The sequence below is a fragment of the Bactrocera latifrons genome, unplaced genomic scaffold (assembly GCF_001853355.1).
Source record: "Bactrocera latifrons isolate USDA-ARS-PBARC rearing strain unplaced genomic scaffold, ASM185335v1 scaffold_86, whole genome shotgun sequence".
Taxonomy (NCBI): Eukaryota; Metazoa; Arthropoda; class Insecta; order Diptera; family Tephritidae; genus Bactrocera; species Bactrocera latifrons.
The window spans coordinates 1,014,429-1,038,906 of NW_017537556.1; the positions used below are offsets into that span (position 1 = coordinate 1,014,429).

The window sequence follows — 24,478 nt, forward strand, 5'->3', positions numbered from 1 at the left end:
CTATTTCTGTGTTTTTTTTTATTTATTTATTAATTTTAATTTTTTTTGTTTTCGGTTAGTCTCTCTTTCTATACTATTTTCCTCTCATTTACCTTGGTCATTTTGTCGAAGCCAACCGCAGTTTTAATAATTGTACGAAAATCTTGGAAATATTTATGACTAATTGCCCGTGCCCTAAACGCAGATGCGCGTTCATATTTGCATATTTTGTGTCCAAATGTTATTTTATGAGTCTACACGCTCTTCTGGGCATGCGTAAGCATTTATTAATTTATTTTTCTACATTACTTTTTGTTTTAATATATTTTTCGCCTCTTAATTTGTATTTATTTATTGTGTATCTGAAGGTAACACAGCGCGAATATCGGCGAATTTTCGCCTCAAAGCATCTATTAATTAAGTCGAAGCCGAAAAAGCTGGCGGTTTACAATGACAAATACTTTAAAATTGATTTATAACCCAAAACCATAAAATTATAAATAAATATTATCTAGTGCATAAGAGTGAGAAAAAGATTTGGCATGCACAAATGTTCAAAACTAAGCAAGATTTTTGGTAGAACTAGTTAGTTTAAGAGGGAGCATGGGTTGTTCGACTTTTACCATTAGCGGTATGCCTTAGAGCAGCAGGTAAGTAGACAATATTTATTGTATATTTAAATTATTATTTTGATCACTACACAAATTCTCTAACATATTTTTAATCAGCTAATAGTGCTTTATGCTAAATGCTTAAACTTTTTTTGATGCGAAGAATAAGCAGTTTGATTGCTTTTATGGTTTATTGCTGGAGAACACTGCATTTTCATAACGCAAAAGGCTGAGAGTAATAAAATATAGATACGTTTTTCAAATTAATAAAAATTGTTCAATTCATGCTTCTTTTTGAATTTTTGAATTGAAAAATATTAACTTTATTGGCAATTAGATTGGAGCATGGTTTTTGTTTATGATTAAAGTTTTTTAAAATAAGGAAAGAGTAAGTATTTAATACTAAGGATTATAAAGAAAGTTCCATGGGGTGTGTTAATAAGCAGTTGCACCGAAGCTAGAAAACCTATCGCAAACACATAGAAAAGTTTCGATGAAAGAACTCGATTTTGATCATCCAATTTGTATGACAGCTGTATGCTATAGTCATCCTATCTTAACAATATATGCAAATATGCAAATATTGTACCGTTGCCTTAGCCAATTATTCGTGCCAAATTTCATAAAGATATCTCATCAATTGGAAAAGTTTTCCATACAAGATCTTTATTNAAATTTCATAAAGATATCTCATCAATTGGAAAAGTTTTCCATACAAGATCTTTATTTAGATTGATACGTTGCTATGGCAGCTATATGAGAGAGTGSTCGGATTTGAACAATTTGTTCGGAAATTGTGCTGTTAGCTTATATAACTATCTATGCCAATTTTCGGAAAGATATCTTAACAAATAAACAAGTTTTTCATATAAGAACTCGATTTTGATCATCCATTTTGTATGATAGCTGTATGCTATAGTCATCCTATCTTAACAATGTCAGCAAATATTGTAACGTTGCCTTATCCAATTATTCGTGCCAAATTTCATAAAGATATCTCATCAATTGGAAACGTTTTCCATACAATCACTTTATTTAGATGATTCAGTTTGTATGGCAGCTGTATGTTATAGTAGTCCAACATCGGTGGCTTGTACAAATGAGTAGCTTTTTGGTGAGAAAATGATATATACAAACTTTCGGCTCAATTACTTAAAAACTGAGTCACTATTTCACATGTATATATGGACCCGACGAAATTGATTTAGTTTGTCGTTTTTTAATTTTGTCGTTTGTTTATTTAAATTATATTCCCAAATTGAGCATATGATCATAAATTGTTTGCATTTTCTTTTAAGTTGTGTTGTTTTCTTATGACCCTAGTGAAAATTGGCTTAGACCTCATTTTAAGCACTTCATCTGTACACAGTTGTCATTTGCGTGGTAATCCAATTGACAAAAAAACACACAAATGAAGGTGAGAACAATTGAATCGAAAAGGGAGCTTTTATGGATGGTATTTTTTAAACTCTTGCATTGTTGACTATGTCAGGATATAGGATTGGATCGCTAGTACATTATCTTGTACCTCTAATGTAAAACAGTTATTTTCTTACACTGGGCAGCTTTAGCTGCCAATGGAGAGCATCGTTTCTTACATGAAAAAGTGCATTTATAATAGTAAAGCCCATGAAATTCGCTTCGATTGAGCTGCCGAGGTTTAAATTTCATACTACCAGATCGGTTTGAGTAATGCTTTATGTATGAGAATATTGTTCCAAGTTTAATTGAAATCTTCAGAAATGTAAAGAAAGAAGTAGAGGGCATCGGAATGAAATATACATATATGTACACTCCGAGATCACCCAAACCCATTCGCGGAGAAAAAGCAGAGATATTCTTGCAACGTATCACCAAATCAGCTCAAACTTGCTAAAGCTTGTCTAGTTTTTAAATGGATTTGAGATTTTATAAGTTATTGCTAGGCTTTAAAAAAGCAGATCAATAAATAAAGAAATTTTGTATAAAACAAAAAAAAAAAAAAAACAAATTCAGAAAATCGGGGTTCTTATTATATTTATACATATATCATTGTAGTAAGCAGATTTTAATATGAATGGTAACAATTTGGTTTAATTAAAGAAAAATTGGCTCCAATATTTATATGTGTGAGTTGGGATTACATATTCTTGATTATTACATATAGATATATATAGAATAGATATTCATATAAGATTATCTAAATTTTGCAATATTATTTAGTCCGTTCAATATTGTTTCATAAGGTTTTAGAACGTTTTGATTGACATAAGTATGCTAAAATAGCCATCTAAGGACAAAGTATCCCCATCGTACCACAAATAATGGTCTTAACCCAAAAGCTCGGCATTAATATCATTCATAGTAAAAATTAATTTTTTTAGAATATATCATTCATAGCAAAAGATTCTTTCTTTAGCATACAATCTGCATTATATTGTTATTTCTTTAATATGTTTTCAACATTATATGTCCTTTTCATACTCTAGATACACCCAAACTTGACTTACCAAACTATATTTCTCGCGCTGAGGCGGCTTTGCTTGCACTTGGCTAACGGCGCGTTTGTAGCTTGCAGTTGCGACGGCTCTTATGAGTATTCCAAATTTGATGGCATCGGTACACTGATTTGTTGACTGAAATGTCACTTTTCACACAAGTAAACTATAAGTTTTCGAATTTATATATTTTTGTAGAATAATAGCACAACTATTATGAGTACTTGGCACAAAGACGCACTATGAAGTTGTTGTTTTTGCGATGTTTTATGAATTTAAGTGAAGTTTTTTGACAGCTAGATGTATGTAAATATGTAATCCAATGTTGCTATTTGTTGTTGTATGAAATTCACTGCAGAAGTTATGAGTTTACAAACTTTTTCAAACTTGTCTACGGTTTTATTGGACTGACCAACGATAAAATGCACACAATGTTAGTTGTTTATATGTATTTTTTGCGTTTTTTGCTTGCTTTGAACACAATTGAATTCGCAACAACACTTTTATGCCGCTTAAAATGCCACACTTTTCATTTAAGTCTGATGCTGTTCGCTGTTTTTATAACTTCGCTATTGTTTCATTTCTGCTTGCACATTTTTTTTTTTGCAATTTTTTGTAAATTTTGCTGTTTCTGTTTTAATTTTAATATTTTTAATTAATTTTTTTTTGCGTGGTTTTTGCGAAACCCTCGCTATTTTGCACACTTTTCTCGACACAGTCGCTTTTTCAATTGAATTTTACGCCCAAATTTCAACACGCTTACTGATTTCGCTTGCGAAAAGAACACGCCAAGTTGGCAACAGCACAATATTTGCGAAATCGCACGAAGAAGAACACGTTTCAAAATATGGAAAATAATAATAATTTTGTTATGAGCACACTGCGTTTGATATCGGGCAACAGGCAGGCGAGAAAGACGGTGTGTGGATAAGCGCAGCGTACAACACGACAACGACTACGACGACAACGCTTCACAAAGACCGAGTGAACTGAATGAACGTAACTTTTGGACTGACTGTGGTGCGGCTAACAAACAAGCAACACCTTTGCGCCTGTGTGTGCGCGGTGGCTGCTGTCCGTGTGGATGGTGTGTGTGTACGATGGAAAAACTCGATTTCTTTTCATAGCCGCGCGTCGTGCATGAGTGTGTGCCGAATTTGTTGTTGTAGCAGTAGCAGTTTGCCAACAGTGTTGTTGTGTTGTGCCTACACAAGGCAAGGGAACGGACGAAAGTGCGTCGGCGAAGGTGAGCTGTAAGCGAAATGAACGATTAGTGGCGGAGCTATACATGACGGCGGGGTTGACTATATACTATACGAATGTAAGAGCACAAGCATGCATGGTAATTGAGTGAGATAAAGATAGATAGCGTGGTCTTTCCAAGGAGAGTGCCATAAGTATGAGCAAGAGCGAGAAGAGTAGCGTACAGTAGCGAGTGTGTGTATGTGCGTTCAAGCCTCACGAAATATGTAGCGAGTAAGCGCATAACAAACCGCAATATAGCGGAGTCGCGCTACATATGTGTGTTAGAAAGAGACAACTACATACTGTATCCGCCTGTAGATGGCTGCCACAGCTAGAAATAAATTTGGTTTTTTTTGTTGTTTTTGTCAACTACGGCGCACGCTACACTTGAGCAATATGAGTAATAGTACTGTTGTTGTTGTTGTTGTTGCAATCGTTGTTTGTAGATAATATTTATAAGCTCGTCGATATGCTTTGCAGCTGTAAATACACATGAATGTATTCATTTGGAAGCCCAGTTGGCGGTTATTTGCCTATTTATTGCCCCAACCACCTACATTTCTTATGCGCGCACCCACACCGCTCCACTCTCCAGTATAATGGCAGCAAGCAGCTACACAAGCATATACACTTAAATACGTATGCATACATATATAAGTATATAAATATTTATAAGCACAGCAGCAAATAGCATAGCACAACCTTAAAGCTAGCGCAAGTACTTCTGTACACATATACACACACATGCGTAGTCAGCAGCGCACCTATAACCACACCTCCTACGTGTCGGTTCAACAGCCGCACATTTGCCTCATCATGAGCAGGAGCAGCAGTAGCAGCAGTAGCAGCCAAAAAGCGCGACTCGCTGCCGAAAACTTTGCAGTTACACTGTTTTGCAGCAAATGGTTGCCTACAAGAACACAGACGCACACACATACATCCATACATGTACATATGTATATGGCCACAAGTACGCTAGAGTACAGTGGACGAGTGGGTTGTGAGTGGCGCTGTCGAGGTGACTATCCACCAGCGTCATTGTAGCTACACCTCGTCACTAACAGCAACGCTGTTTTTATGTTGCTGATGCCTTTTAAGTTATTGTTGTTTTTGCTTTTGCTTTGCTTTGCGCGACGTCGATCGATGTGCTGTTGTGGGCTAGAAAAGGCTCAAGTGGTGGCATACAGTTTGTCACGGACAGGATTGGAGCCTAGCCACCATGTACAAGTATGAACTGGATATATGTATGTACTTATGTAATTATGTATGTACATATGTATATGTATATGTATGTACATACATATATGTATAATATAACATTTGTGTATTTCTTTCTATAACAGCGCAAATGTCGGCTGAATTATTTTTTTTTTTTATTTTATGCATTTTAGCACGCGCCATCTTGCGACGCTTTGCCTTTATTTACATACAAAAATATATACATGATACATACATATATGTATATTCACATAGGCACATACAGATAACATGCCGTCAAGTAGCCTACAAATATGCATATACACTCATATATATTGTATACAAAAATATATGCGTACATACATACATATATGTACATACATATATTCAAACATTCATATTCATATGTATGTAAGTCAATAAATGTAATTTCAAAGGATCCCTCACCTCAGTCTGCAAGCAAGTGCGCCCACACACATCTACACGGCACGTTTTACACCACATAAATCTGTATGTTTGTATGCCATGAAAGCGAAAAAATGGCAATAAAATATGCGCGCAGGCTCTTCAAGCTACCGTGAAAAGCTGAATGGAGCTTTGATTAAAATACACATGAATTACGTTGCAGCGAAATCGAATAGTTGGCGCTAATAAATTTGGCAGTTTTTGCTGTTTTTTTTTTTGTGTGTTGTGGAGCAGCGTAAATATGTATACACGTATGTATAGTGGCAAGTTCTGACTGTGATTGATTAAATCAAGAGCTTACAATTGTAATTGTGGCACATTATATGTATGTAAATATGTATGTCTATAAGTAGTAAATTCCATAATTGTTTGCTGCGCATAATTTTGAAGAAGTTAATAGGTGATTGCGAAATTGAGATTTCGGAAGCGGTTTAAAAATCAAAGGAAAGCGCGTTTTTTCGCAAGTTTCTTCCAATTAAGTATTGTATATTTTTAGAAGATAGTATTTGAAAAAAATCTGTTAACTAGTGAATATCAAAAAATCAAATTTTCAATCAATTTTTCAATAGATTCTTTTATTGGCAGGATAACTCCTTACAGGATCATCTAAAGTGAAGATATATGTGTTTTAGTTCAATTAGAACTTCAACGAAGGAAAAAAAACTGAAAATTGGATTTTGCAGATATTAAAAAAAAATTAAAATTTTGAGATTTTTTTTTTCAAATAGTTGTAATCGAAAAAAATTCTTCGTCAAAGTCTTTAAAAATTGTATCTCAAAGACTTTTGAAAAAATTTCAATAAGATCGGTTGGGTAGTTCTCAAGAAATCTTGCCAACCGACTTCAAAAATACAGTTACGAACAAAAAACAGAATTATTTAATAATACAATAACAAAAATTAAATTTTTTGAAAGGAGGTATTTATACGCAAAAAGTGCTAAGGCTGTAAACAAACATTTAGTTCAATTTAAAAAATCAATTATTAAAGACTACAAAAATAGTTTATTACAAAAATAAAATTGTATAATATCAACTTTTATATTAATAAATCAACAGTGAGCTTAACTTTATAAAAATTTTGGGAAAATGAATAACTGAAAACTCACGATCAGTGAGAACGACTCAAAGCTACAAAACGACAAGACAATTCAAAAATACTTAGAGGACTAAAATGAAAGTTAGCAGCCATGCAATACAGTGAAGTCCGTTTTTTTTGCCAAAATAGGTATATAGCAGCCAAAAAGTCGTTTATTTTATTAAGAAAAAATCGACGATCAATACGATTAGAATATTCTCCGGAACACCAATGAAACGAAGGTAAACAATAATTCTGATTGGTGAATCAAAATTTAATTCAAAATACTTAAGGAAGAATAAGGAATGGAAAGAATTCGCCGACCGAAAAGTAAGCGGTTAGATGCACTTTACTGCATAGGTATAATTAAGGAAATTTTTTCCGGGGTTGGTATTGGACCACTTCATCGAATCAATGGCTATAGAGGATATCCTTAAGAGTACGATGTTTCTTCTTGCTGAGTGGAATTGGCGACTTTCGTGGTCAACGCGACAACGACTTAAAGCACACATCGAAACTGGTGGCAAACTCAAAATAGAGCATAACCTTGATTTTTGAATGGCTCTGACGTGTTTGTTTCTTATTTCAGTAATTTTTTCTTCCATTCCGATCATTGTTTACTTGTTTGTATGTTAAGCTCCTAAATCCATGTCTCATCGGCAGTTATAATATCTCCATGATCGTGGGGTACGAATTCGCACGATCAAGCATGTCCAAAAAGACCTGTTTATGGTACTCTTTTTGAAAAAAAATTCAGCTTTTTCGGGACGAGTCGAGAAAGTACGCGTTTCATACCCAAAATATCCGCCAAAATTATTCGAACGGACTCGCGACGATTTTCAAGCGCCATATGCTTCAGTTTTTTTAATTTATTTTCATCACTTGAATGGGTGGAAGGTCGTCCAGAACGAGGCATGTCTTCAATGATCTCTTGACCGTCTTTGAAGGTTTCGTACCACTCGCAGGCTTGTAGGCTTATGCCTATTCCAACATTGACAATGATTAGAGACAAATTCTTTGTTCGATTTTTTTATCCATTGTAAAAATCGCAACGCACTACTGAGGTGTACCGACTTAAGCATCTAGTCTTAACACTAGTTGACGGAACACGCTCATATTTAGCACAGTAATTAAGGACAGTCCTATCAACTTAGCAAATTACATTTTTTGATATATCATTTTCTCCTCTAAACATACAAAAAAGTGATTATATGTTATTTTGCATTTGAGGTGACGATATATTCCTGCTCTTGTTCTCTTCTCCTTTGGGAGATTGGTAAATTGTGAAAGAAAAAATCTTTATATTTTAACTTCGCAAAATGGTTATGCCAGCAATATTTAAGTTAATACTTTGCTCTATATACATTAGTAGTATTTTCCGTGCAACCTCACGTGATGTAAATTTGCATGTGTTTCACATGTTTTGATATTGCACGTTTTGTAGTGACTTTATTATTGCATTCATTGTGAAGTTAATAGCAACCAAATATACCTGTTAAAGAAGCATAGACTGACCTATACTTAAATGCTAAAGAGCTAAACAAAAGTTTAACTAAATGCACGTAACTACAACAACACTAAGAATATGTTTAAAGTCAAGGGTAACTTAACTACTGTTTCGTATTCATTTCAGTCAAGGTGTAGGTGGGAGGTGTCATCCTTATGTATTTAGCATAGCCTTGGTTTTTCAGCATCATTTCAAAGTCACTAGCTGTGCTAGCTGAGAACTGGCTGACAGGTCAACTATGAGGTAGGTAGTAAAAAGCGCAATTCTTTTTGGAAGCGTTGAAGAGAAGTGCAAAATATTGCTTTTTGTTTTATTTTATTCTTTGTTAGAAATTGATCTCATTACTTTGAATTTATGGAGAAAACAATATTATAAATAGAAATCATTTCTTGCTCCTTCATGTTTCTATAAAAAATCCCCATTCGTTTCGTTTCTCGGAAAGTCTTCTCTACTATTTCAAATAAGCTTGGTTTATTGGCTTTTTAATATGAAAATATTATTATTTATTGTATAAAATATATTTCTGGGTCCTTAAAACCGTATTCAATTGGTAGCTTAGAAAGCATATGTTTTCGGTCCAATTCGCTATAGGGTCAAAGTGTACGGATCAGTCAATTTCAATTCATGAAAAAACCTTTTTCTCAAAACTACATTTTTCAAATAAGGCGACGAACATACTCAGTGTCTGTTGCACGTATCTATTCAAAAATTTTACAGCTAAATTTATGGTCTAAGCTTTAGTTAAAGATCCCTTTCTTTATTTTTTAGACAATAGCCCTTAAAAGCTATCCTGAAAAAGGTGATTCCATAGAAGAGCTCGGTGCCCACCATTTTGTATTAAATTGTAAATATATAATTTTTATGTACTCAAAATCTTGCCTCATAAAGCTGGAAATAATAAAATCCAAATTATTTTCCTTAATCCCAGAATTAATTGTCAAAGCCAGGCTACTTGTGAGAAATGGAATCACCTTTCTAGGGTTTATATTCACTTTTGATTTTCAAAAATCGTTTTTGGTTATATATCGAATACACATGTATTTGGGAATATTTTCTGAAAATTTTAAGTTTATCCAGTAAACAGTGTCGGAGATATGAGCTCATTTGTAAGTTTTTTTAGGTTAGTGAATCGGTTTCCAAAGCTTTAAGCTCGATTTTCTCCAGAGTAGACCGGACTAGACTTTAAAATTCCACACGACTTTGTTAGTTAATTATTCAATGGAATCAAATATTTGTGTTTTATCTTGAAAATTATTCATAAAAACGCCTTTCCGTCAGAAATTTAAATTGTGCCTAGATAAAAATTAGTATCGGATCCAAAACCTGAGATTTCGCCTTAAGTTCAGAAGAATTTACAAAGTGACGTGAATAATAAATATATGTATGTTGGTAGGAAAACCCGGTCAAAAATTCCGGAAGTCTGCAACCGGCGGATAGAGTACAATATCTAGGGTTCATCCTGGATAGGAAGATTTCATGGAAGCTGAATATCGGAGAGAGAGAGAGCAAAAAAGGCATCGATTGCTTTACACTGATGTAGAGGAGCGATTGGCAAGAGATGGGGTCTCTCACCGAAAGTGGTCCTCTGGCTCTACGACATCATAGTCAAGCCCGTCATTTTCTATGGAGTCGTTATGTATTGGAGGACTCTAGAAAAGACCACACTTTCAAAGAAACTCGAGAGCGTTCAACGAGCGGCGCTAATCAGCATGTGTGGTGCACCAAGTCGGAAGGTGTATGGCTGCGAAAGTCGCAGTCAGACTCAGAGAATCTGGGTTCTTAAAAGAACACGTATCTGAACACTCTGGCTGATTCAGAGGGGGGAAATTGCAAAGCTGATGAGCTAGCTTCACGGAAGCTCCACTGTCGCAAAAGCGTTTAGGTCCAAGATCGATTGCAGTAGATCTCGTAATCCCTTTGACTTCAGTAGAACTGGCCTCTCCCTAGTTGTGGGACTTTTAACATATCCTTTTTTCGGAAGTCCTGATGTTGTTGTTGTAGCGGTAGAAAGCATTCCTGAAGTAGTTTTAAGGAATGTTGCCGAGTTAACAGTGCTTAGCCGGGTAAAAATTCGCATTCGCTCCGGTTAGGTAGACTCAGCTATGGCGGATTTCAATGATTCTCTTATTAAAGTGAATTTTTTATATTTTATAACACTTCTTCGAAAAAAAAAATTACAAAAAACGAGTTTTTTTTTGGATTTATCTCTGTATAAATATTGTCAACGATTATCAAGATTTTTGTTAGGGAAACATTAAACATCTATTCGCAAGGAAAAAATCTCAAAAAACAATATTTCTTTTATTTGTATTTAGTTTTGCCAAATGGCGAGGGTTTGTATGTCAAAAACTCAGGATGCGCTATTGATTTGGACATTTATCCAACGCCATTTGTGAATAACTGATATATTTGTCTACGCGATATTTATATTGAACTTATTAAGAATATAAAAAAATAAAATAATGTGTTATAATTTATAAATTTTTTGTTAAGTAATTCAACTTGAATTAAAAATAAAATTTTAGAGCCTCTTTTATCTCATAAAATAATAAAAATAATGTGCCCATTATAGCTGAGATTCATTTCACTTTCCTTGCAATGTGACGCGAAGTCACGCTGATATAATATAATAAGCATAAATTAATATTTCTGGCATATAATTTCATTAAGACTTGAAGTCTCGCAATTTAAAGTCAAAATGAAAATTTGCAAAAATAAAGCGAGAAGTGCCGAGATGCGACCAAGTACGCGTTAAAGGGGCGGAAATGAGTGAGGAAGATGCACGCGCGCATAAAAAGTGAGGGATTGTAAATATTTGCCAGCATGGCGGCGCAGCGCGGACCACCTTCGGCCGCAACAAAAACAACAGCAAAAGTCAAGACGATACACAGACGCACAAAGAAGCTGAGAAGACATTTTGTTTGCATTTTTTACGTTTTTCGCTCATTGCTTTTATGCGTTTAAAATGTCGCAATATGAAATAAAAAACAACAAATGTGTGTGTAGAGAAACAGGACAAAGGAATAAACGAACTATGAAAAGCAGCGAACCAAAAAGTCGCAGAAGTCGCGAGCGAAACAGCAAACACACCGACCGACCGACCAACAGACAGACAGCTTACACAAAGCACGAAATGGAAAATTACAACAACAACAACACTGCCACCACAATAACAACAATGCCGAACGTAATCAGCAGTCCGAGGTGGAAGTCCTTTGAGTTGCAACTTTTATTACCACTACTGTATACATATGTAGGTATGTATGTGCTTGTGTTTATGTTTTTGTTGTTCTAGTGAATATCATCATAGGTTTTTATCACTTTCCATATTGTTGCTGCCGCCAGCACACGCTCAACTCCCACAGTTGCTGGCAATCAAATGTTGTCGCCAACATCAGCATAAATAATGCATATTATAAAAGCAACAAAAACAACATGCGCACATGTAACAACAACTTAGAAGACACTTAAGCATACACACATATACCTTCATATATGTACATATATGTATATATATATATATAAATATACATACACGTATATGCATACACACAATCAGCGAGTGAAAACATAAATAGCCAACAACAACAATGCTCAATAATCGAAACTGCTACAAATATGGCAACGAAAATGCAAGCTTCCAACGCAAAAGTGAGTCCAGCTTTTATTTGCTGTTGCCGTTGTTGTTGGTGTTGACGCTACTTTTATTGGATTGTTGTCCCAGCATTATTTATACGTTTCGCATTGTATGCATGTAGTTGTTATTGTTGAAGATATTAGTATGTACATATATGTATATATATTTTTCATATGCCTGGACACACAGGCATAATGAAATTTATACAAATACCAACATACATACATATAATTAAATTTTTAATTTGCTATTTGCTAATTTTTAAAATGCGAGAAGAGTATGAAGGCAGTGCTAGCAGCAGCTTTTCTTCGGATATATTTTCTTATGAAAACCCACAATTTAATTTTTGTTCAAAATATATATATTTGCCTTGCCCAATTCCAAATTATAGCAGATGCTCAGCAAGATCTTCGTTGCAGCCTTGGAAGTACATATTAAGCAAAGCTTCCAACATTGAAGGAGGATGTCAATAAATCAACATAATTTTAATCCAAGAATATATGTGTTTTCCGATTCCATTCGTAGTTGAAAATTTGTTTTATAGGAAACTTTCTCTTGTAGCATGTATGACAGTTGCTAATATGAGAGCTATAACATATCGAACCTTCAGGCATTGACGGTAATTAAGTGAACTTGACTTAAGTGGTCGTTTGAATTTCGCAGGTCCAGAAATAAAATTTCCGAAATTTTTTTCTTTAAAACCTGTTTTGATGATCTGGCTTATATCATATATTACACTGACTTTTAATGTTTGCTTATGTAAATGGTGCCTTAATATTAACTCTTCATTTTGCTCAGAGAAAAATACTAATGGGACGTCACTATAAAATTCAGTCGTCATAAACTTTTGCTATACTTCGAAACAGAGAAAATATAATTCATATCTGCTATACACATTTGTTTAATGGTAAGAGTTATAATGATAGATCAAGAGTGTAGTGATGTATGATGAAATCTATAATCTTAATTTTTTTCACAATATATGGCTATGTTAAGTTAAGCTAGCTTAAAAGGTCGATCTTGGCGCAAGTGCCAACCGAGATCTCACTTGCACAGCTTAGAAAACCGGTTCTTTTGGATACCTAAAACTCCTATATATTGAATACGCCCATAAACCGATAAAGCTCTAACTACCGTGGTTCGTCAAATGTATGACTGTACGTATTTTCCAACCTTAGTCTTGAAAATTGATATTATTAGGCATAACAAATGCGCCTTTTGTTCTGCTTTCTTCACGTTCAACAAAGAAACAAAGCAAATGGGTCTGGTGCTGAATGAGGGCAAGACGAAACATCACCTGTCATCAAACAAACAGTCGTCGCACTCGAGAATTAGCTGTCACGTCACTGGTGACAGTAATAACTTTGAAGTCGTAGATAATTTCGTCTATTTGGAATCAGTACTAGCACCAACAAGAAAGTCAGCCTCGAAATCCAAAGCAGAATAACTCTTACCAACGGGTGCTGCTTCGGACTAAGTATGCAATTGAGAAGTAAAGTCTTCTCTCGACGAACAAAGACCAGACTCTATAAGTTCCTTATTATTCGCGTCCTGCTATTGGATGCAGAGGCAAGGACGATGACAAAATATGATGAGTCGGCATTACGAGTTTTCAAGAAAAATTCTCTCATCGTCCTTCTCATCCGACGGGGTGTGGGCGCAAATCAGCGATATGTTGAAGAACCTCACTTTGATGCGGATTGTGGCTGGACGTTCATTCACCGGAGTAAATGATAGTACTCGGCGACGGGACCCTTTGTAGCGGATATTTCGCCTTCTCACTTGAGCTCGCCTTCAAACGGATGTTCTTAGGCTACCCAGAGGATACTTGGTCAAAGACCGGAAGTCGTGAGCTGCTTGAGTCATACTATAAAAGAGTCGTTTCTGACCATTCCCAAGTGAATGGCGATCAGAGAACTTTCCTCGTGAACTTCTACCCATGACTCCATCCTCCAATAGCTAACTATAGTGGCAAAAATGGACTGATTTTTCACTCAGAAAATAAATTTAAGAACTGAAGATATAGTATAGTGTATATATCGTCACCTAAAATGTAAAATAACGTAACATCACTTTTCATAAGCTTACAAGTAAAGGAAAAACAATATAATATAATCAAATGTATGTTTTGTTTATAAAATTATTATATATTCGATATATTGAACAGGGGAAGCTTAAAAGCTTATAGTACCTATACATATATGTAAGTAATATGATTTGATTTTGATTTTGTTTTGCATTTGAAGTGACAATATGTTAATTAACTTTGGTTTTGATAATTATAAAATAACTTCATAAGTTAAATATTGTTAATGCATTACTTTCAGAATGTTAATAAAAGCCTCCAATCTTATGAAAGTCTCGTAAAGCTCGTAGAAAACTCATAATTTTTCGGTGGTTCAATGTACCATAACCAGGAAAAGGCTGAGTGAAACTAATTATGTTTATTAGTTTTAGTTAAATCATTGCACAGACTTTGCATGGAAGATGCTGCACAGTGGATTATGGGATGTTTTGCAGAATATATATATATATTAATTATAGTATATACTGAACTACTGCATATTTTTGCTTATAGAAAGGTCTCGTAAAAATGCGCTGAACAGGCTGCTTAACTGGCGCTTACAAAAGAATTACTTCGATATGTTATTGACTTGGAAATATATTATTGATTTCAAGGAACTTTTCTTCTTATCTAACCACACCATTTCTTGCAATTTCAAGCGTTTGATGAACTAGTATTGCTAATGAACACAGCATATAACCAAACACTAATTTACTCAGAGATAATTTGCTGTGTCATCACTAATTTTGAATGTAATTTTTTTCGAATTTCTGTTTGTTGTCTTTGCAACTCATAATCTTTGGACCCAGCGTTTGAAATTTGAAACCGTTTTGACATCAAAGACATATGATTTTTCCGTAACCGTTGCTTCTGGAAACTGTATGTCGTACTTTCCCACACAATGCGTGGAAGTAAATATTTATGTAAGAGTGGATTAAGATATTTCGCCAAGAATTAGACAAATTTAATCCTCAAAATTTGATAATTTGCTTTGTTTGAACATGAAGATGGGCACAAGGGCAGCTAGTTGACAGATGCGGATGCATATAAGCGCTAATATAAACACATATTTGCACGTCAGAATGTCTGATGTGGTGACAACCAAATAGCAGTGGTGAAAGTCTGATGGCAAGAAGAAGAATTCATTAATGAAAGCAAATAATTAGTTGTAATGAAAAAATTTTAACTTCGGCTTCATCGAAGCCATATACCATACACTCCACAGATGCATTTCCAATGGCATAGAAGGGTTGAAAAAATTATTTCCTTGACTTTGAGCGGTTAGTTTGTATGACAGCTATATGTTATAGTTGTCCGATCCAAATAATATATGCGGTGATTATAGCTTTACTTTTGAAAATAATTTGTGTAAAATTTCGTGGACATATAACGGTAAATGAAAAAGTTTTCCATACAAGGTCTGGATTTCGACCAATTGGTTTGTATGACAGCTATATGCTATAGTGGATCGATTTCAACTTTTTATACTGAGATTCTAGCGTTTTCTTGCATATTAGTTTGTGAAAATTTTCGTGAGGATATCTTTTCAAATAAAAAAGCTTCCCATATAAAAATTTGTTAGCCCTTGATCGATTTGTATGACAGCTATGTGTTATAGTGTTACGATTTCAAATTTATTTTTGGAGATTGTAGTGTTGAATTGAAGTATGATTTGTACCAAATTTCGTGAAGATATCTTGTCAAATAAAAAAGTTTTTCAGACAAGCACTTAATATTGACCGACCAGTTCGAACGGTGTAGCTTCTTGAAAATATTGATATCTCAAGCACGGAGGAACTATTACGCGTATATACAGACTACAGACTGAGTGGCGGACAGTCAACCTAACATGGCTAAATCAGCTCAGCGCTTCCATGCCTTCCCAAATTAAGAGCCGACTGCCCGGTTCAACGAAGCCAACCGCGATCAAGGCGTTTTTTGGGAGTTTCCCCACACTAATGCTTATGAGCGCAATACCGATAATGATGGAGGAAAGTGCGAGTGCGGTGCATAATGGAAATGTGAATAATGACGAATTTGTACGGTTTCTTGATGCGCTGCATGCTGTTTTTATTTAGTTGGTCGCGCTATGCTGGCGCACAGGCTGTGGTCGACGGCCCGGCTGGCTGGCTGAGACTGCCTTGTTGGTGGTTAATCGCGCAAAACCGCAAAATGCTACTTCTGGAAGATTTGAGTCACGTGCTGACCGGTTGGACGGCGGCGCACTCAACGCTTTTCACCTTTCGCCGCCAAGCGTTGACTGTTTGTGCGATACCTTTTCGCCGTTCACAGTTCGCAATGCCCATCAATTGATGATCTTCTTTTTTTTGTTTTTATTTGTATTTTTACTATAGCAACACACAATAGCAGCGTAAAGCCAGTACCGGCATGCAAAGGCCGAACTCATCAACCACCTGCTGATAGTCATCAAGGCAGATCTTACTCATACTACGCGCTGACTCGCTGACTGCTTGACGGAAAGCGGGTAGACAGGCAGTAACTTGTTATTTTTGCCTTGACTACATGTTGCACCGACCAAGCGACCGACTTAGTGGCAATTTGACTGACTGCCTACCCCTCTGCAGCTCATATGCAAGTCGGCTGTCGTTTTGACTGTCGGTTGGTCGCTCACTCGTATGTATGACTGATTAAGTTCAGTATTGTGTTAGGAAAAGACCGAGTTAGTGAATAGCTGTTGCATAGTAGTTCTTCCAAACGACCTATTTTTTGTGTCTAATCCCTTCTAACCCAACGCTCGGTTAAAGAGTGTGCGGTACAGTGGCTCATTTACTATGAAAAATAAACAAATATTTGACAATTGTATTGGGTTAGTTTGAGATAACACTTATAATGCATTGATAAAAATCTAAAAAATAATTTTTTTTTACTAACTTTGAAGTCTACTCTTCATTCAAACTTATCGAAAGCCAAACCAACTTTGTGAAAGTCGCTTATTCTTCCTTATTGGCAAAGTTCTCTGAGCGTTATTCACTTGGGAGTGACCAATAACGATTATTTTATATATGATTCAAGCAGCTCACTACTTTCGGTCTTAGACCAAGTATCCTCCGGGTTAGACCAAAAAACCACGGTTTAAAGGCGTAGTAAACTGAGAAGGCGAATGATCCCTCCTCACGGTTGTGCGCTTGGAACCGTCACGTATAACACTCCCACAATGAAAGAAAGCCTCCGATTAGAGACAGCTGGTTTGGTCATGTCGTCCGAATGTATGAAAACCCTCCAGTTCTGAGAGTATTTGACACAGTACCCGCGGAGGACGTAGAGGAAGAGGAGGAGGAAGATCTCCACTCCGTTGGAAAGACCAGAGAAGGACCTGGCTAGACTTGGAATCCAAACAGCGAAAAGGAAGAACGACTGGCGCACTGTTGCAAACTCGACTATAACCTCGCAAGCGGTGTCTACGCTAATAAAGATGAGACAAAACCTGTTCAAAAGTATTTCCAAAAGAATCTGAAATAACCCACTGTGCATACTGATTTTAGTCAATATGCCACGTAAATTTCCATACGCGCTGCTGGCGGGCGGATCCGCTGGGCAGGTGAAAGACAATGGGCAAAGACAATGAAGTTGAGTTGAGTCGCTTGTCGGCGACTCGGGTCCAGAGTCGGTAGGTACGCGTACATAACGTTGCATGCTCGCAAATGAAAAGCCAAACAAAAACAAAAGCAAACTGCATAAACACACATACATACGCACACACTACACCAAACGTAGAACGCAATGCAAATATGCACAGCCGAATTAGCAGCAAAGGGATTAACCGCATTCAGCCGCCGTTACCATTGCCGTTATCGTCGCTTCGCTTGCCTTTGTTGCAGCTCCTTTCTTAACCTTTATGCATGTGTATTGTATGTGCTTGAGTGTGTGTGTGTGTGTATGTGGCTATGTGCATTGCGGTTTACGGAATTGCCGCCTTAATCGCCGGCATTGTTTCAGCGTGTGGAAAATAAAAACAGTAGCAACGGCACATCAGTACCTGGGCGGCATTAATCTGGGACGTCGCAGCCATGTCAAGCCATGCCGCACTTTGGCTGGTGCGCGATGGTGGCCACCAACAAGTTGACAACAAGTGAACACAGGTCGCCGGGATTGAACGCGCGTGAGTTATGTTCCTACACGTGTGTGTGTATGTGTTTATTACTTATTCAACGACGTGTATTTATTTCAGTTCACAAAAGGTGCCTCAAAGTTGAGGCGAAACCTAATTGCCAGCCTAAAATTTTGCTCAACTCGTTGTTCTCGACATATATTGCAATGAATAGTATTTATAGCTATGCTAAGGGTTTTATTGTTAGGCATGCAAATTTTGGTCTGCTTTGCTGCATATTAACCCAGTAACCAAAAAGTTCATGCAGGGAGAATATGACGAGGACTGATAATACGGAAAACTCCAAATTTTAATAAAAGCATAGGAAACGGAGGAAGATCTCTAACCTCTTCCTTCGCTTCCCTGGCGGTTGCTGCGTCGAATACTCTCAGAGCTGGAGTGTTTTCATCTATTCGGTCGACATGACCTAGACAGTGTAGCCGATGTCTCTTAATTCGCTGTATTCGCCGTTCACACAGAAGGAGTTGTATTTTTATCTGACAATTCGACCGATTTCTAATGCTTCAACAATTCGTTGAACTATGTCAATGTCGTCGTATAACTCGTACAGTTCATCGCCTCTCGTCACCGGTATTCGTCGTTGCCAATACGCTAAGAACCATAAATCTTCCGCAGAACCTTTCTCCCGAAAACTCGTAACGGTGACTCATCAGATGTTGTCATCATAGATGACATGGGTAGAAGTTCACGTAAGTGAGGAAAGTTCTCTGATCGCCATTCACTTGGGAGTGACCAGAATCGATTATTTTACATATGGCTCAAGCAGCTCACGACTTCCGGTCTTAGATGAAGTATTCTCTGCGTAGCAAAAAAAAAAAAAAACAAAAAAAAAAATTCGTTTGAAGGCGAACTAAAGTGAGAAGAGGAAACAACCCTCACCATGTTTGTATGCTGTGTGTGGGACCTGTCATGTAAAAGTACACCCTCCCAATTAAAAGAAGAAACCAGCCTCCGATGAGAGACCCCTCTTTTGATGACGAACAATTGACATACATTTAATAAGTTTCTTTATTCTACTCTTATTTGTGCTTGATTTGAAAAATGAAGTTGCCACACAAGACATTTCCATGGGGCAGGAAAGATTCCCTTGAGTATTACTCCTCTCAGAAGATGCTGGACTTTGCGTCAGTTATCTCTAATTTGAATTTAATCGTAACGATTGTATCTACAACTTTCTTAACAAACGTTTGTTCCAAAGTAACTTTGATAGACCTATGCTAAACTTTCACAACAATCCTTGGGCTGCACCGGTTCACTCAGTTTCGAGGAACGCATGTTTTCCCTAACCCTGGCTCATCAGCTTTACAGGTTCATTACCCTCCGAAGTATTCTAGTACTCGAGCAATCTAAAGCATATTCGACGGTATTTGCCATTACAGAGCTGCTCCTTAACTTAATACAAGATTAATCAAGTTTTTTGAATCTTATATCTTTGACCTCGTTAGTGAACTGATTACATGAAATTTATTAGACGGCACTTTAAGTAACCAAAAAGCACAAATCGGTTAGAAAATCTACTGAAATAAAGCTTTTAGGTACCGTTCTTAAAGAAAAGAGTAATGGTGGTTACAAAGAAAGCAAGTAGGTTAGGTTAAGTAAATAGGACGATCTTCGATCCTAACAGGGATCTCACTTGAACGTCGCTTAGAACGTCGCTCCAGTGTGGTATCTAAAATACTCTTAGAAAAGAGCATAAGACCCTTATTATTCGAGAATGCATTTTGAGCCTTCTTGAGTCAGTTTCTAATGCTAGTTTCGTCTATGTCTTCTGGTTAGCCGAATGTAAGAGTGCTGAGATGTTCCAACTTCAACAACGATTTATCCAACATGTGCGAAATTGTTGTAAAATCTAAGATCTCGCGTTTATACTGAACGGAGATTATAACGAGTTTTATGAAATCTATAAATATTATATAAACTATTTTTTGGGGGAACATGGAAGTTACCTTTGCTCCACAATTCGAACCAGTTTGAATCAATTAAAAGCCTTTAGGATCTCTCCTTTCAGAGATAATTTCAAAAGATCAAAGAACATACCTGGGGATATGAGATCTTCGAATAGTTTAGACATCATATTGTGTAACCAAAATAATATTTTCCCATTTTTTGACCAACGTAAGTGGTCACAAGTGTTAAATTTTTCAACTCCAACCGCTTGAAATATGTTCGCGTCCTCACTTCTGGGATGATATCAAGGTACCAAAGGTTTAGTCATGAAAATTTTTTAAATTTGTGCAAAATATATAATCTTCGATTTTTTTCGAAATTAGATATTAAGGAATATCGAATATTTTTGAAACACACAAAAAAGGTTTACGGAAATCTCTGATGTTCGAAAATATTTCTTTTCGAAGATGGTTCGCCCAATTGTGGTTTATTGGGTACAGTGTCTAAATCATTTACGAACTTCACTTAGATAGAGTAAATAAGATCGAGCGAATATGATTTTATTATTGAACACCTTGGCAGCTGCCAACGAAACCAACAAAAGGCAACATTTTACACACATACACACACACAATGATTTCAAAATATCTACAGACATATATATTGAAAATTTGCCTTTCGAAAATAGGAGACAATAAAATTAAATGGAAAATCATAGCATTTTTCCGCTTGTCCTAGATTAAGTCCGTCTTTCGCAGCTACCGTTACCGCTGTCAGTGAGCTAACCTTCGACACTTGCCGTTGGTGCCTCGGGGCTATTGCAAAAGCAGCGCGAAACAATGGCGCTTAAATAGGAAGGAATATGTGTAGCCTTGTAATGCAACGGTATTTAGCAGCGAGCGTACGAAGTGGGTGTTGCCGCTAAGGTGCTCGTTGTGGCTTCATGGTATTTTTGCAAAAACGCGCGCGCATCGCCAAATCATCGCCATTATATTGAGGTAAAGGGTTAACTGCTCAAAGCCACTTGCACTCGCTGTAAGCGTGTGTATGTGCTTGTTTGTCTGCTTGAAGAATGGCACTGCGCATCATTTACATTTAACGGATTACAATATAATGCTTTAGCTGCTGCAAATACCCACTTAATCTCAATGCAGTCGTCAGTCGACAGTCGAGTCCTCCGTGATCATGTGTTATCCTCGTGCGCATTCATCCGGTTCCAAGTAAGGTAATGTTATTGTAAATGGCTTTTAAACTGATGTAATTATGAGTGTGCCCGTGCGCGATTGTGTACTGTGTAGTGTCCTTACATATCTATCTACAATTCACTTGAATATTTTTGCTAGAAATTTGAACTGTCTAATCTTCTAATTAACTGTGGTGGCAGTAAGAAAATTTGAAAACAACCGATTTTCATAACTTTTTCGAGGAAAGTACAATTTTATGAAGAGTATCTGAATTATCTGAAATAATAAGATACTCAAATGGGTTGTTCTAATATCTACATAATTACTTCTACACCAAATTATTAAAAGCCAAAGCTGGGATATCCTTCGCAAAAAAAAATAATTTTTCATACAAGAATCTGATTTAATCGGTTTCGATCTGAACAATATACTTGGAAATTGTGGCGTTGCCTTTGATAATAATTCATGCCAATTTTGTGCAGACATCTTGCCATATAAAGAAAAGTTTTTCATGCAAGAACACGATCCATGGAAGGAGGAGATCAGTCAGTTTGTATGACAGCTACATATATGCTGTGGTGGTCCAATATCGGCAGTTCCAACAAATGAGCAACTTGTTTGGGAGAAAAGAACTTGTGCAAAATTTCAGATCGATATCTCTAATACTAAGGGACTAATTGACATATAAGCAGACAGATGCAAAAACAGACGGACACGGCTAAATCGACTCAGTTTGTTTTGTTGATCATTTATATGTGTATTTTTGTGAAATCTCCAACTTTTAGGTTAAGCTAGGTTATCTGGCAGGTCAATGAGCTGCGGATAAACCAGTTTATTTTCGTTATCAGATGGAGTTCAGTTATTAAGTCCATGAGGAGTAGTCGTTCTTTAGGATTAATGCGCTTGCCGCGAAGTTCAACAGACTCTGTGGACTGTGTGGTGCAGTTTCGCATCCATGTAGGTCGTTCCATCGTATTATATTTTGATGTTCTTTACCATACTTCTGTCGAGATCGTCGTTGATCACATTTTCGGGTGTTAGCCGTTGGTAAACTCGTCCACTATCGCATTGCTCTCGATGCTTTCGTGACTTGGTATCCAGTAGAAGTGAAGTTGCTTGCTACTGCCAACACTTTCTACCGCTACTCTGCTTCCAAAGGCACTTTTAGCCGATATGTGAAACAAAGTAACTGCCTTGATTGCTACCTGGCTGTCTACGTAGATGTTGATTCTGAAATTTTCTGCAAATGCGGGTTTCGCAATAGCAAAGACATCAGCTGGAGACATCAGCTGCTATTGCTAGCCTTTCTCAAACTTTCTTTCACATTGTGCTTCCCCAGCAGTTTGCTGTTCAAAACTACTCAAAGGTATTTGATACGGTCCTTAAGAGCGAGTTCTGTTCCATTTATCGAAGGGAATCTCCATAGAGGAATTTTATGCTTTGTTGTGAACACAAGTAGATCCGTTTTCTCCAGGTTCAATCCCAGACCCGCTTACGATGCCCAATTTTGGACTGTATTGAGCGTGGTGGTCATAATACTGCTAATTGTCTGTAGACACCTACCCGTTATTAAGATGGCAATGTCAACTGCATATTAGACTATGTTACCAGCTTTGCCGTCCAAGTTCTTTAGCAGACTTTTACTTCTGGGTATTACAAACTTCGTGGCAAATGTCATAATATATCTATAAAAAGTTCAGCATAAAAATAACTACGGACCTAACAATACTTTGATTGCTCGAGATCAATAAGTATTGATTATTCAGAAAATAGTCAGCCGATCTGGTTGAATTCTGGTCGAAAATCGTCCGCACTAGTTTCGAACTACTTTATTTCGTTATTGTGCTATCGATATGGAACATTTCCATACAGTTTTAGAGATCGCCTCCTAGTTGACAGTTGTTGGCTGTAAATAAATCGGATCTATGCAAGCCACTTAGACCCTCAAGTTCTTACTTGGATCGTTTAGTAATAAAGTCATCGCAAATCACAGGCATCTCAAATAAAGTCGTCGTACAAAGCGGATTTGCGTGTTACTGGCATTTTAATCGGCACTGACGCCTTTTGGTGAACAGGAAAATCCCCCTGTATATAGTACTGCAATATGTCAGAGTTATTGAATAAAGCACCCTCTTGTTCACCTTCGCATTTCTTGGTTTCCTCATCTCTCACAAACGTTAATAAACTGTCCAGGGTTCACAAATCTAGCCGCAAAAGTAATTAATATAATATAAATATAGTTTTGCTACAATTAAAATTATAGCTTCGATTGCTACCAATTAAAGATAATTACGATAACTTTAATAAATTCTTTTCCCATTAGCTTGACTTCATGGATCATTAAACTCTTTAATATTTTCTGCTAACTGGTATACCATATATTAGGTTGTCAAAAAAGTCTTGCGGTATTTTCGCTAGTTGGCGCTGAGAGCGCGTAGTTCTACTTTTATTCGGGTCATGCTATATCTCTTTGGAAAGCTCATTTCACGCGCTAACACGTGTTTGATTGATTGTCGTTTAGTCGTTCGTAAGTTATAGCGTCGCAAACATGGAGCAAAATAAAGAGAAAATACGGCATATGTTACACTACTACTACGATAAAGGCAAAAATGCATCTCAAGCTGCCAATAAAATTTGTGCAGTTTATAGACCCGATACAGTTTCCATTTCCACCGCACAACGATGGTTTCAACGTTTTTGTTCTGGTGTAGAGGTGGTCGAAGATGCGCCACGCTCCGGAAGGCTTGTCGTCGAAAATTGCGATAAAATCGCTGAATTGATCGAAAGAGACCGGCATAGTAGCAGCCGTAGCATCGGTCAAGAGCTGGGCATGAGTTATCAAAAACAATTTTATGAACAATTGAAAATTCAATAAAAATACCGCAAGACTTTTTTGACAAACTAATATATATTCTAATTATTTATGATTGCATTATAGACGAGTTTCGTTAAAATAACTCTCACTTTTACTTTGTCGACTGTGGGCAAAAAATAGTAAGTAAATTAATAGTAAATTTCGT

The 24,478-nt window shown here is 36.5% G+C and overlaps 1 protein-coding gene across 7 annotated transcripts in view; it reads right to left on the reverse strand.

The window, feature by feature from the left end:
* The window catches only part of LOC108977262 (homeotic protein ocelliless), a 166,930-nt gene that overhangs the window by 43,537 nt on the left and 98,915 nt on the right, over positions 1-24,478 (reverse strand). For 5 of the 7 annotated variants that reach the window (XM_018946876.1, XM_018946870.1, XM_018946871.1 and 2 more), the window contains one exon: positions 3,080-4,318. The exons of the other annotated variants lie outside the window; for them this stretch is intronic. The gene's annotated coding sequence lies outside the window, so the exon portion shown is untranslated. The remainder of the gene's footprint in view (positions 1-3,079; positions 4,319-24,478) is intronic. 7 annotated transcript variants of the gene reach the window in all.